The sequence below is a fragment of the Hemicordylus capensis genome, chromosome 2, assembly GCF_027244095.1.
Source record: "Hemicordylus capensis ecotype Gifberg chromosome 2, rHemCap1.1.pri, whole genome shotgun sequence".
In the NCBI taxonomy this organism is placed as follows: domain Eukaryota; kingdom Metazoa; phylum Chordata; class Lepidosauria; order Squamata; family Cordylidae; genus Hemicordylus; species Hemicordylus capensis.
This window is the reverse complement of record NC_069658.1, coordinates 262254456-262264740: the sequence shown is the minus strand read 5'-3', so window position 1 is coordinate 262264740 and position 10285 is coordinate 262254456. Positions and strand designations below refer to the sequence as shown.

Below are 10285 nucleotides of genomic sequence, written 5' to 3'. Positions count from 1 at the left end.
TGGATTCTTTGATGAGGGCCTTGGTCAAAAGCTCTTTAAAAGTCCATCCATACAACATCTACCAGATTACTATCTACGTCTTAATAGGAAACGCTTTGGAAATCCCAGTTTAGCCTTTAGATTAGTTGGCCAAGACAGTAGGGTGGGGAAGATTTCCAAGATAAAAACTCTAATAAAAAATCCAGTTCCACACCCAGTTGGTGCTACACCCAACGTTAAAAAGAGCACCACAACACCTTAGGCATGTACCTTCGATAGCTCAGCTGGTAGAGCGGAGGACTGTAGAGTTCTATAAAAGTCATCCTTAGGTCGCTGGTTCGATTCCGGCTCGAAGGACATGAGTTTTTTGGGATTTTTTTGGTTGCTCAGCTTATCAACCAATCACATATGATGAAACTGACTTGTACTTCAGTCAGCCTATAATATGAATGTAAACTCCACATTGGCTAAAATGCATGCTTAATGGCAGTCCTTTATTTTTATTTATTTATTTTACATTTCTATCAGGGGCGTAACTATAATAGGGCAAGGGGAGACTGTTGTCTGGGGGGCCACTGCCTTGGGGGGCCCCCCAGAGGCAAGTCACATGACTGATTCCCCCAGCTGCACACCCACCCGGGCTTCCTTCAGTTGTATTTCTCCTCCAGAACTGATGTGAGTGTTAAGACCTGGAGCTACCAGAACAGCATGTCTTTCTCTAATACCATTAAATGACTTGCATCGTCCACAATTTACAAAACCTTTAAAAAAATAATTTAGGATGATGTTCTATTGTGGCATATAGGTTATATGGGGGAGCCTATTTTAAAATTTTGTCTGTGGGCTCACTCCAACCTTGCTACGCGCCTGATTTCTGTTCTGCTCTGCTCTGACTTGAGAGTAAGCACTATTGTGCTCAATGGGGCGTACTTCCAAATAGACATGTGTAGGATCGTGCTGTATGTCAGGCTTATTTTTGCATCTTTGTACCCCAAATCCCACAATTGTGATCTGGAATCCCCAATCTTTGCATCGCACTTCTCCACCCACCCCCAGCTCAGCGACAGGAACAAGGAATCACCCTGCATACCTACCTACCTCCTCTCAAACCATGCTTTGTGCTTAGCAAACCTGGCCATGCTCTCAGGGTTGGATCCCTGACAATGACAGCTAGTGCTGGGAAGAGTCACAGCTTCCTTACTTTCATTCACAGATGCCAAAAGGTTCTCTGAGCCTTTCCTACCATTGACCTTCAACCTAGGAAGGTTGTCATGGGGCCTTGACCATCTGTAATTTGAAAAACAAACAACAACAAAAACCTCTGGTCAAAAAAGTGGGGGTGGGAGGTGAGGGCAGAAGAGAAGACTGGCCATAGGGAGGAGACACACAGTCCAAAGGAAAATCAGAAAAAAGGCTCACAAAAGGCCTTGCTAGAGGGATCTGGTTGACCACTGTGAGGAACAATATGCTGGGGATGGGACCATAGCTCAGTGGTAGAGCATCTGCTTTGCATGCAGATAGCCCCAGGTTCAATCCCTGGCAGCATCTCGGGGTAGGGCTGGGAAATACTCTGCTTTTCCTAGGGCTGGGAAAGAGATGCCGTCTGAGCTAGATGGACCAAGGGTCTGACTCAGTATAAGGCAGCTTCCTATACCAGGCCACCCACACCCTTGGTCTGATCCTTTTTCTGCTCTTTATGCCACGGTGGATTTGATATAAATCAAATCGATTTAAATCACAATTTAAATCACTTGTCAGTAAGACTAGATTTAAATCATGTTTTTTAAAAAAATATAAAGACTCATTCTTGCTGATATAATCTTAATATTTACAACCAGATGAAGGTTTCATTTTTGGTCCTCTTCTAGACAGAAAAATTGCCCAAAATAATTTTACAGAAACCTCAGGAAGAGCATGACATTGTGAATGGATTAATGGAATTCATTTACCAAAAAATTTAAACATTGCATATATACAGCCTCATGCTACATAATTAAAAACTAATCTTTATTTCATGATGAATAACCTTTGGACATTATAGTTTTAAATAGAAAACTATCTTTAGATAGATTTTTTCCTCAAAAATCATTTTATTAAAAATATCTCATTCAAATAAAACAATCCAATTTAAATAAAAAATTGATTTAAATTAAAAATCTGATTTTTAAAAAATCTTTTTAAAAAATAATTGATTTTTATCCACCCTGCTATATGCACTTGGGAGGCAGTCACAAGAAGACAGCATGCAGGCATAGACTGTAGCTCAGTGGCTAAACACATGCTTTCTTTGCATGTAGAGGGTGCCTGGTTCAATCCCTACCATTTCCAGATAGGGCTGGAATAAAACCCTAGAGAATTGCTATTGTAGACAATACTGACCTAGATGGGTCAATAGTCTGACTCAATATAAGGAAACTTCACATTTAAAATTCTAGATTCATTTGAATCAAGAAAGTACTTGGCAATTATTTTATTACTGATTACTTCCTTGATTCAAATGAATCTAGAATTACTTCTTTCACTATGGAAGTATAGAATCCTATTAGCTTTAAATAATTTCTTATTAAAAATAATTCTGGCAGGGGAGGAAGTTTATTCTATCAGATATATTATACTGTTTAGTAAGTTTATGAGACATCCTTTTAAAACTCTGCCTATAAATGTGCAGCTAGAGTCTTCAGTTTTTTAAATGACTAAGCAGTTAGATCTTGGGAGCTGATTATATAACTAAGAGTTAGTTCATTTGAGTTGATTAGAAACATATGTAATTTGTATATTATCTCCTTATAAACAGCACTGCACATTTTTAGAGCTCTCAGATTTGTACCTTCATATGGCTCCTTTACCTTTTACAAAATCCAATAGAGTAGAAAGAAAATTCACCTAGGTACTGTTTCTCCTGTCACTACAGTGCTGCAATAGGAAAAGCTGGACCAGGTGAAATTTTCCATTCTATCCATCTCATACAAAAACAGGATCTCCCCTGCACCCACCCCTTCTCTGGGTTTGGACTAGGCCCCCTAAGCAGAACTGAAAATGGAGAAAAGAACAGAAGAATACACAAGAACAGAAGATACAAGCCTGCTTGTTTTCAGATGCATAAACCACGCCAGAGATTGAACTTAAGACCTTACAGATGCAACCCATGTGCTATAGCACTGACCTATGGCCCTCCCATGCCTGTCTCATGATCCCATGGAGTAAATATTCAAATTCACCAAATATGAGCTAGTTACCTTTTAACAACTTTTACCATCACTTTATGCAGGAATGTTAAGGAGCAGCGAAAATGTGGACTGCTCCATTTCAGCACATACATCTTCATGCTATCATGTGTTATTTATTTATTTATTTCTCAAATTTCTAAACCAGCCCAAACTCCTGTGTCTGGGCAGTTTATCTAACTGAATTTTTAAAGGATTAGACACATTCATGGAGGGCAGGTCCAATGACCGTGACAGCTAAATAGAACCTCCATGTACAGCTGTAGTATACCAGATGCTAGGAACAAATAACAAAGACAGGCTTTCACCTTCGTGCCTTGCTTGTAAACACCGGACCAGGTCTCATGATCAGTGAGACCCGGTTTCTTCCAGTGCGCGGGGAGAGCGGGCTAAGCCCACTTTCCCCGCACACGAGCAGGCAGGGAGCCCTGGGCAGTCGGATCGGCCGTCCACATGATTGCTGGCTCCGTGACAGAGCTGGCGGGGGCTGGGGAACTCAGGGGCCGCGCGGCATACTGAGGAGACCCCCCTCCTCCCTCAGGAGCGCACAGGGCATACTGAGGAGAACCCCGGAGCCGGGAGGCGGCTTTTCGCCTCCCCTCCGGGGGTCTACTCGCGAGTAGCCGTGGCATGGAGCCGCACCGCAGCTACTCACAAGCAGATAGCCTGGGTTTGCGGAGTGCTCGCTCCGCAAACCCGGGCTACGGGGAGGGCTACAGGAGCGGGTTACCTGCTCGAGAACCACCGGGCTTGCAGCCGAGCCCGGTGGTTCTCACAATCAGCAAAAATCGGGCTAGGAGATTTTTGCTAATCGTGAGAATAGCCCCACCATCTAGCAGTTTGCTGTCAGAAACAGAATGTTAGATTAGATTTATTTATTTTCTCTTGTTTCATTTTTATCCCACCTTTCCTCCAAAGAGCTCAGGATGGTTGGTGTCCCCTCCCACTATTTATCTTCACAACAGCCCTGTGAGGTAGTTTGGGCTGAGATACAGCAACTGGTGCTAGGTCACTCAGTAAGTTTCATGGCTAAGAGGGATTTGATGTTAAGAAGTTCTTTTCACACAGCAGCAATCCAATGCACACTTACCTGGAAGTAACTTTAGTTGGATGAAGTGAGACTTCTGATTAGACACGCAGAGAATCCAGCTGTAAATTCACTTCCTAAGGTGCATTTACAGGGATGCAGAATTGTCTTTTTAAAAGACATGGCTCGGTTCCTACCAATTTTAGGTGTTTTGGAACTAAAACAGGATAATTATACAGAAAGTGACACCCTCTCACAATGAGTGTTTCCCTCAGTTTGACACGGTGAGGCTCTTCACACAAGCAGCATGGAGAGCCGTGAGGGGGTTTGTGGGGAGAGCTCTCCCCGCCCACGAGCAGCCCTTGGTGGCCGGAGTGGCTGCCCACACGATTACCAGCTCCGACACGGAGCTGGTTGGGGCAGCGGGGTTCGGGGGCTTCCTGGTCCCCAGGAGTCCCAGAATGCCCCATGCAAGTGAGTGGGGCATTCTGGGGAGTCCCCCCAATGCCAGGAGGCTTGTTGTAGCCTCCCAGTCAGGGGGGTCTCCTCATGAGTTGCTGCGGCACAGAGCCACAGCAACACATGACCCAATAAATGGGCTTAGTGGAGCACTCGCTCCTCTAACCTCGTTTAAGGGGAGGGACATTTCAGGAGGCTTGCTGTCGCTCGGCTAGCCTTTCAGCCACAGTGTTTAAACAATTAAAAGCACATCTTTTAAAAGAGGCTTTTAGATGTTTTATCTGCTGCTTATATCTGACAGGTTTTTGTTTTTAGCCCCACCCCCACCCCGATTTCTAGCTTTCTAGTAATAACTTGTTAATTAAAACCTTTTAAAATTTATAATTTTAAATGTGGTTTTAGCCTGGTATTTTAATTTATTTAACTTTATTAATCTTTTACGTTGCATTGTATCTGTTTTGTTGATGTAGGGAGCCACCTCGAGCAGTAGTGCAGTATGGTATAAATGTTTTAAATAAACAAGCAAACAAACAAACAAACAAACAAACAAACAAACAAACAGTGAATTACTTAATATAGATTAAGAGTGTTTTCACAAATGACACTAAAGGCACCTTTTAAGCCTCTCTTGTTATTTGTGTTCTGGAATGAAAGCTGTCAACGCAGGCCAGAAGAATATTAAGTTTAAATGAAAGGTTCATTCTAGCCAATGTTGGCAGTAAACCTGAATTAGTAGTCACCAGAAATGCAAACACCAATCTAAGTATCATGTAAGAAAAAGTTGACGAGTCCATATACTCTGTCATTAAAACAGACTAAACTCCCACTTTCCCTTTAAGTATTAATGGAAAATAATCTATTTTTTACACAGTTGGGTTGCTGGTTTGAATCCCTGCTGGATATCGGGCAGCAGCAGCATCTCATACTGCATGGGAGGAGGCAATGGTAAACCCCTCCTGTATTCTACCAAAGAAAACCACAGGGCTCTGTGGGCACCAGAAGTCGACACCGACTTGATGGCACGCTTTACCTTTACTTTATATGCAACCTGTGTGCGAGTAGGTGGCAAGTGATGGCTAATGTACCTGTGTGGTGTAGTGGTTAGAGTGCTGGACTAGGATCAGGGAGGCCTGAATTCAAAATCTACATTCAAATCCCCATGATACTTGCTGGGTGACTCTGGGCCAGTCACTTCTCTCTCAGCCTAACCTGCTTCACAGGGTTGTTGTGAGGAAATGTACACCGCTCTGGGCTCCTTGGAGGAAGGGCGGAATATAAAAATAAAATAAAATAAAATAAAATAAAATAACGTATGTAAAGAGACAGCATCCCAGTTAGTGGGCGGGTTGGCCCTGCAGTTCAGTAATTCTTCATATACGTGTTAAACGTGGAAGGGACAGTAATTTGGTGTTAGGTGTATGAACTTGTGGGTGAGTCACATTTGGAACGCAGCTCGGATCTCTTGCTTCCTGTCCGCAAAAAACCAAAACATCTTAACCCAGACTCTTTTTATGGAATAATAAGCAGGTGCCACCTGCTTATTAGTACAGGTGCTTATTGAACGGTGATTTTCAGGTTTGAAAATCTGCCTTTCGCACCCATGCACAATCATAAGAACACAGCCAAAATAAGCACGCGAAAACACCTCTCAGATACGTTACTCACTCCCGAGTTGCATTTTTTAAAAAAAACTGTACTCTTCATAGACTACAAATTCTTTATTATATTTTCACAAACCTGTTTTGACATTTCCTTAAGCAGTTGCATTCCGATTTCGTAGAGAAATGCACCAAAGAGTATTCTTTCTTGTTCCTCCACCCAATAAGTAAGGACTACAACTCCCGACGTGCTAATAGGCCACTGAGTTGAGCAATGAATTACTTAAGCATACAGTACTGTCCTTCTTCCAATTTCTTAGGACTACAATTCCCAGCATGCAGTGCTTCAGTCTTTTTCTAATTGAGAAGTGTGCTTGATAAGGTTCTGGAACAGAATCACTTCTTCTCTCTGTCCCTTCTTTTCCAACCCTCCAAAAACCACGGCTCAGGAGGTGGATGAAAAACAGAAAACCAACTGGTGATGTTTTCTTCCATCAGTGTGTCTGCGTTCTTAGAAGGCTTCAGTTGCTGAATATAAGGGGCAGGGCTGGACTGGGGGCACTGAAAGGGCGGTGGAATGTCTGTGGGGAGGGCGTCGGGTTTTGAGCAGAATGGGTACTAAAGGGTGGGAGTATTCATTGCTGCCAAGTGCAGTGGGGCACTGGGGCACCCTGCAGGTGGGGTGCACCGGGAATATGCCCTGTTGCCCTGTGGACCAGTCTGAGCCTGATAAGGGGTACAAATACAGTACCATCAGAGTGCATGATATTTAACAAACACAAAAAACCAGCTCTCTTTTCCAAAACAATTATAATAGAGAAGATGAATATGGGCAATTCAGTTACATGCAATAATATATTTAACAAAAAGGGGTCTGAGCCACAACACTATGTGAACAATATAGTTAGGGTGTTTTTGTTTCGTTTTGTTTCACTTCGTTTTAGATGCCACAAGTCTCTTGGTTGCTTTTGTTAAAGGCTTTGTTTCAGTTGCGGTCAGAGTCTAAGGAACTAATTGCTCCTTCATATGAAGATATTAAAAGCAGCTGAATAGCCTATTGGAAGGAAGGTGGCAATCTCTGATACGATCTCCTTCTCCCCAACCCCCTTTTTTTATTGGGAGCCACTGTGGGAAAGCAAAATAGAAATAAACTGAACTAAAGTATATGAACCAGATAGCAGAAGGACTTCCAGATCAGCATTTCAAAATGTTAAGATATGTGGCTTATGCATTCTATGAAACAGTGGTGTTATAATCAATTTGGTGACTACCAGCCCATAACCAATAATTGACAAATATGCATTTATTGCCCTATAAACTAGTTGTCTAGAAAGGTATCAGAATGCTTTGTGGCACAGCAGGGACTGATTTCTTTGACCACTGATAAATCTGGCATAATCTTCAATGCACTTTGTGGGACTGTGGGCATCCAGAGCCATCTAGTGCCCTAAGCACATACCTGCAAAAGCATAAACTCCGTAGGGTTGTGAGATTTCCTAAGGACAGGCCTTCAGGCAAGGTTGCCACCAAGGGCTTGATAAACCTGATTTTGCTGCCTGTCTGAAACTGCAAACGGGTGTGTGTGTGTGTGTGTGTGTTGTGACTCACACACACAGATACACACACACACCACACCACACAGTATTGGTATGTTGCATTCAGAGCCTCCGGTGCCCTGAATGATTGTGCAAGTTTCAGATTTAGTTAGAGTGACACATTTTTGAATGACATCCCATCTCGATTACAGTAATGTGCTGCTCTGCATGTGGCTGCCTTTGAGAAGTGTTAGGAAACTGCAGAAGCAGGATAGAGGGAACATGTGACTTCCTTGCTGGAAGAACTGATCTGCCTCACACGGGTAACTGAAGGAGCACCTTCTCCTGAACAAACCTGCCCAGGTATTATGATTTGCTGGAGAGCTCTCTTCTGGGCCCCACTCCCACCAACATCTGATGTGCATTTGGCTGGCATTTGGGGTGGAGCCTTTTATGCTTATATACAGGTTACTAAATTCCTTCCCGAGAGAAGCATGCCTTGCTCCCTCTCTGGCAGTTTTTCTGTTGCCTTTTTTTTTTTACTCTGACCCTACTGAAGCAGTAGCCACCGAAGGGTGCAGCGGGGAAATGAGTAGCAAGCAAGAGGTTGATGGTTCGAATCCCCTCTGGTATGTTTCCCAGAATATGGGAAACTCCTATATCGGGCAGCAGCAAAATAGGAAGGTGCTGAAAGGCATCATCTCACACTGCATGGGATATGGCAATGGTAAACCTCTCCTGTATTCTACAAAAGAAAACCACATTCATTCATTCATTCATTCATTCATTCATTTAACACATTTGTATGCCTACCAGAATGCAAGTTTGTTGGCTCTGTAGTTGCCAGGAGTCGACACTGACTCAAGGGCACAACTTTACTTTACTGAAGCAGTGGCTGAAATCCAGACTGAATTACCCCTGAGTAGTCCTACTGAAATTAAGTAGTCCATCAGAGTAACCCCTGAGTAGTATTATTGAGTATCATAGGCTGGATGTCAGCCTGGATGTCTCCCCTGCCCCACGTTATATTAACATGTATTATTACTACCCTTGATCATGTTTGCATACTGTAATCTCATTGCAATAAAGGGTGGGGGGGACAAATTGAACAAACAACTAAAAGTACTGATGCTCTTTTCTTCTTGTCCTTACATGGATAGCTTTTATTATGAATGTTCATCATGGATGGGGGTCTATCAAAGTCAATTTTTTATTACCGTTGTTTATTTTTCTGTGTAAACCGCATTGAGAGATTTTGTTGCTGTTGAAAAGCAGAATATAAATATTTGTAATAATAACAATTAGGATGGCTAAATGGAAATGCCATATGCAGTTGCTGGGGAGCAATGGCTGGAGACACCTATTTGCCTATTATGTCCTTCTTGCAGGCTTCCCAGAAGCATCTCATTGACCCCAATGGGAATCAAGGTGATGAACTGACAGACCTTTAGTCTGATGCCGCAAGTGGACTTCTATTATTCTTGCATTCTTACTGTACTGTACTGTATTGTAGTGTACTATCTAATTCATTTATATCCCATCTTTCTTCCATGGTGACACTCAAGGCACTGTATATTGTATCTTATGTCTATCTTATTGTTGTGAGCCGCCCCGAGCAGTAGAGCACTGGAGGGGTGGGGTATAAATATTTTAAATAAATAATAATAAATCAATAATATGGGATCCGCACAATATATGGGATCTCCCAGCACTGACCAAACCTGGACCGGTTTAGAATGTAGCAAAGCAACTACAGACCAAAGGCAATGCTTTCTTCTCATTATTACTTGGAGATCAAACTAGGTATACTACTCTTGTATTAAGATGTGGTACTCCCTTATTTGGGTTCCAAGAAAATGGGTTGACGCAGAGGTGCTCTTACCCCTGGACTTCGGGGATGAGGTCCAGGGCCTCCTTAGCCCCTGGGGGGCCCCAAATCCTCTTTAGTCTGTCCTGGGTGGTGTGGTCTCCCGGCAGAGCATGATGATGCTTAATTTGCAGGGGAGTGGGGGCCTCCTCCAAAGGACTTTAGGTCCAGGCTCCAAAATTAGCTCGGTGCTCCTCTGGGTTAACCGGACATAAGAATTGCCTTGCTGGGTTCAAGGTCCATTTTAGCAAAGCATTCTCTTTTCAAAAAAGCCAGCCAGATGCTTCCGGGAAAACTCAAGAGCAGGGCTTGGAGATGGTGAGCTTCTCCCCAGCATCTGGTATTCAAAGACTGCGGGTTTAAATGATGGAGGTTCGGTTCCATATCGATAAAATGACGACCAATAGTTGCTTGCCAATGGTCCTGCCCTCTCTGAACCTGTCTAGCTTGTTTAAAGCCAAAACAGAAGGGTGGCTCCAGGAGTCCTCAACAGCATAATAATCTACTACAGCAGAGACTGGGGAAGAAGTTGCCGCTAGTAGCAAGTTACGGGGCGGGGCACAGACTACTTCCAAGGGCTCCGTCTCAGCCAGCAG

General features: G+C 43.2%; 1 non-coding gene across 1 annotated transcript; it reads left to right on the top strand.

Moving 5' to 3' along the window:
• The first annotated feature begins 248 nt into the window (after window positions 1-248).
• Window positions 249-336, top strand: TRNAY-GUA (transfer RNA tyrosine (anticodon GUA)). Its single transcript is given in 2 exon segments — window positions 249-285; window positions 301-336. It is a non-coding gene; the product is annotated as a tRNA-Tyr (tRNA).
• The last annotated feature ends 9949 nt before the right edge of the window (window positions 337-10285 follow it).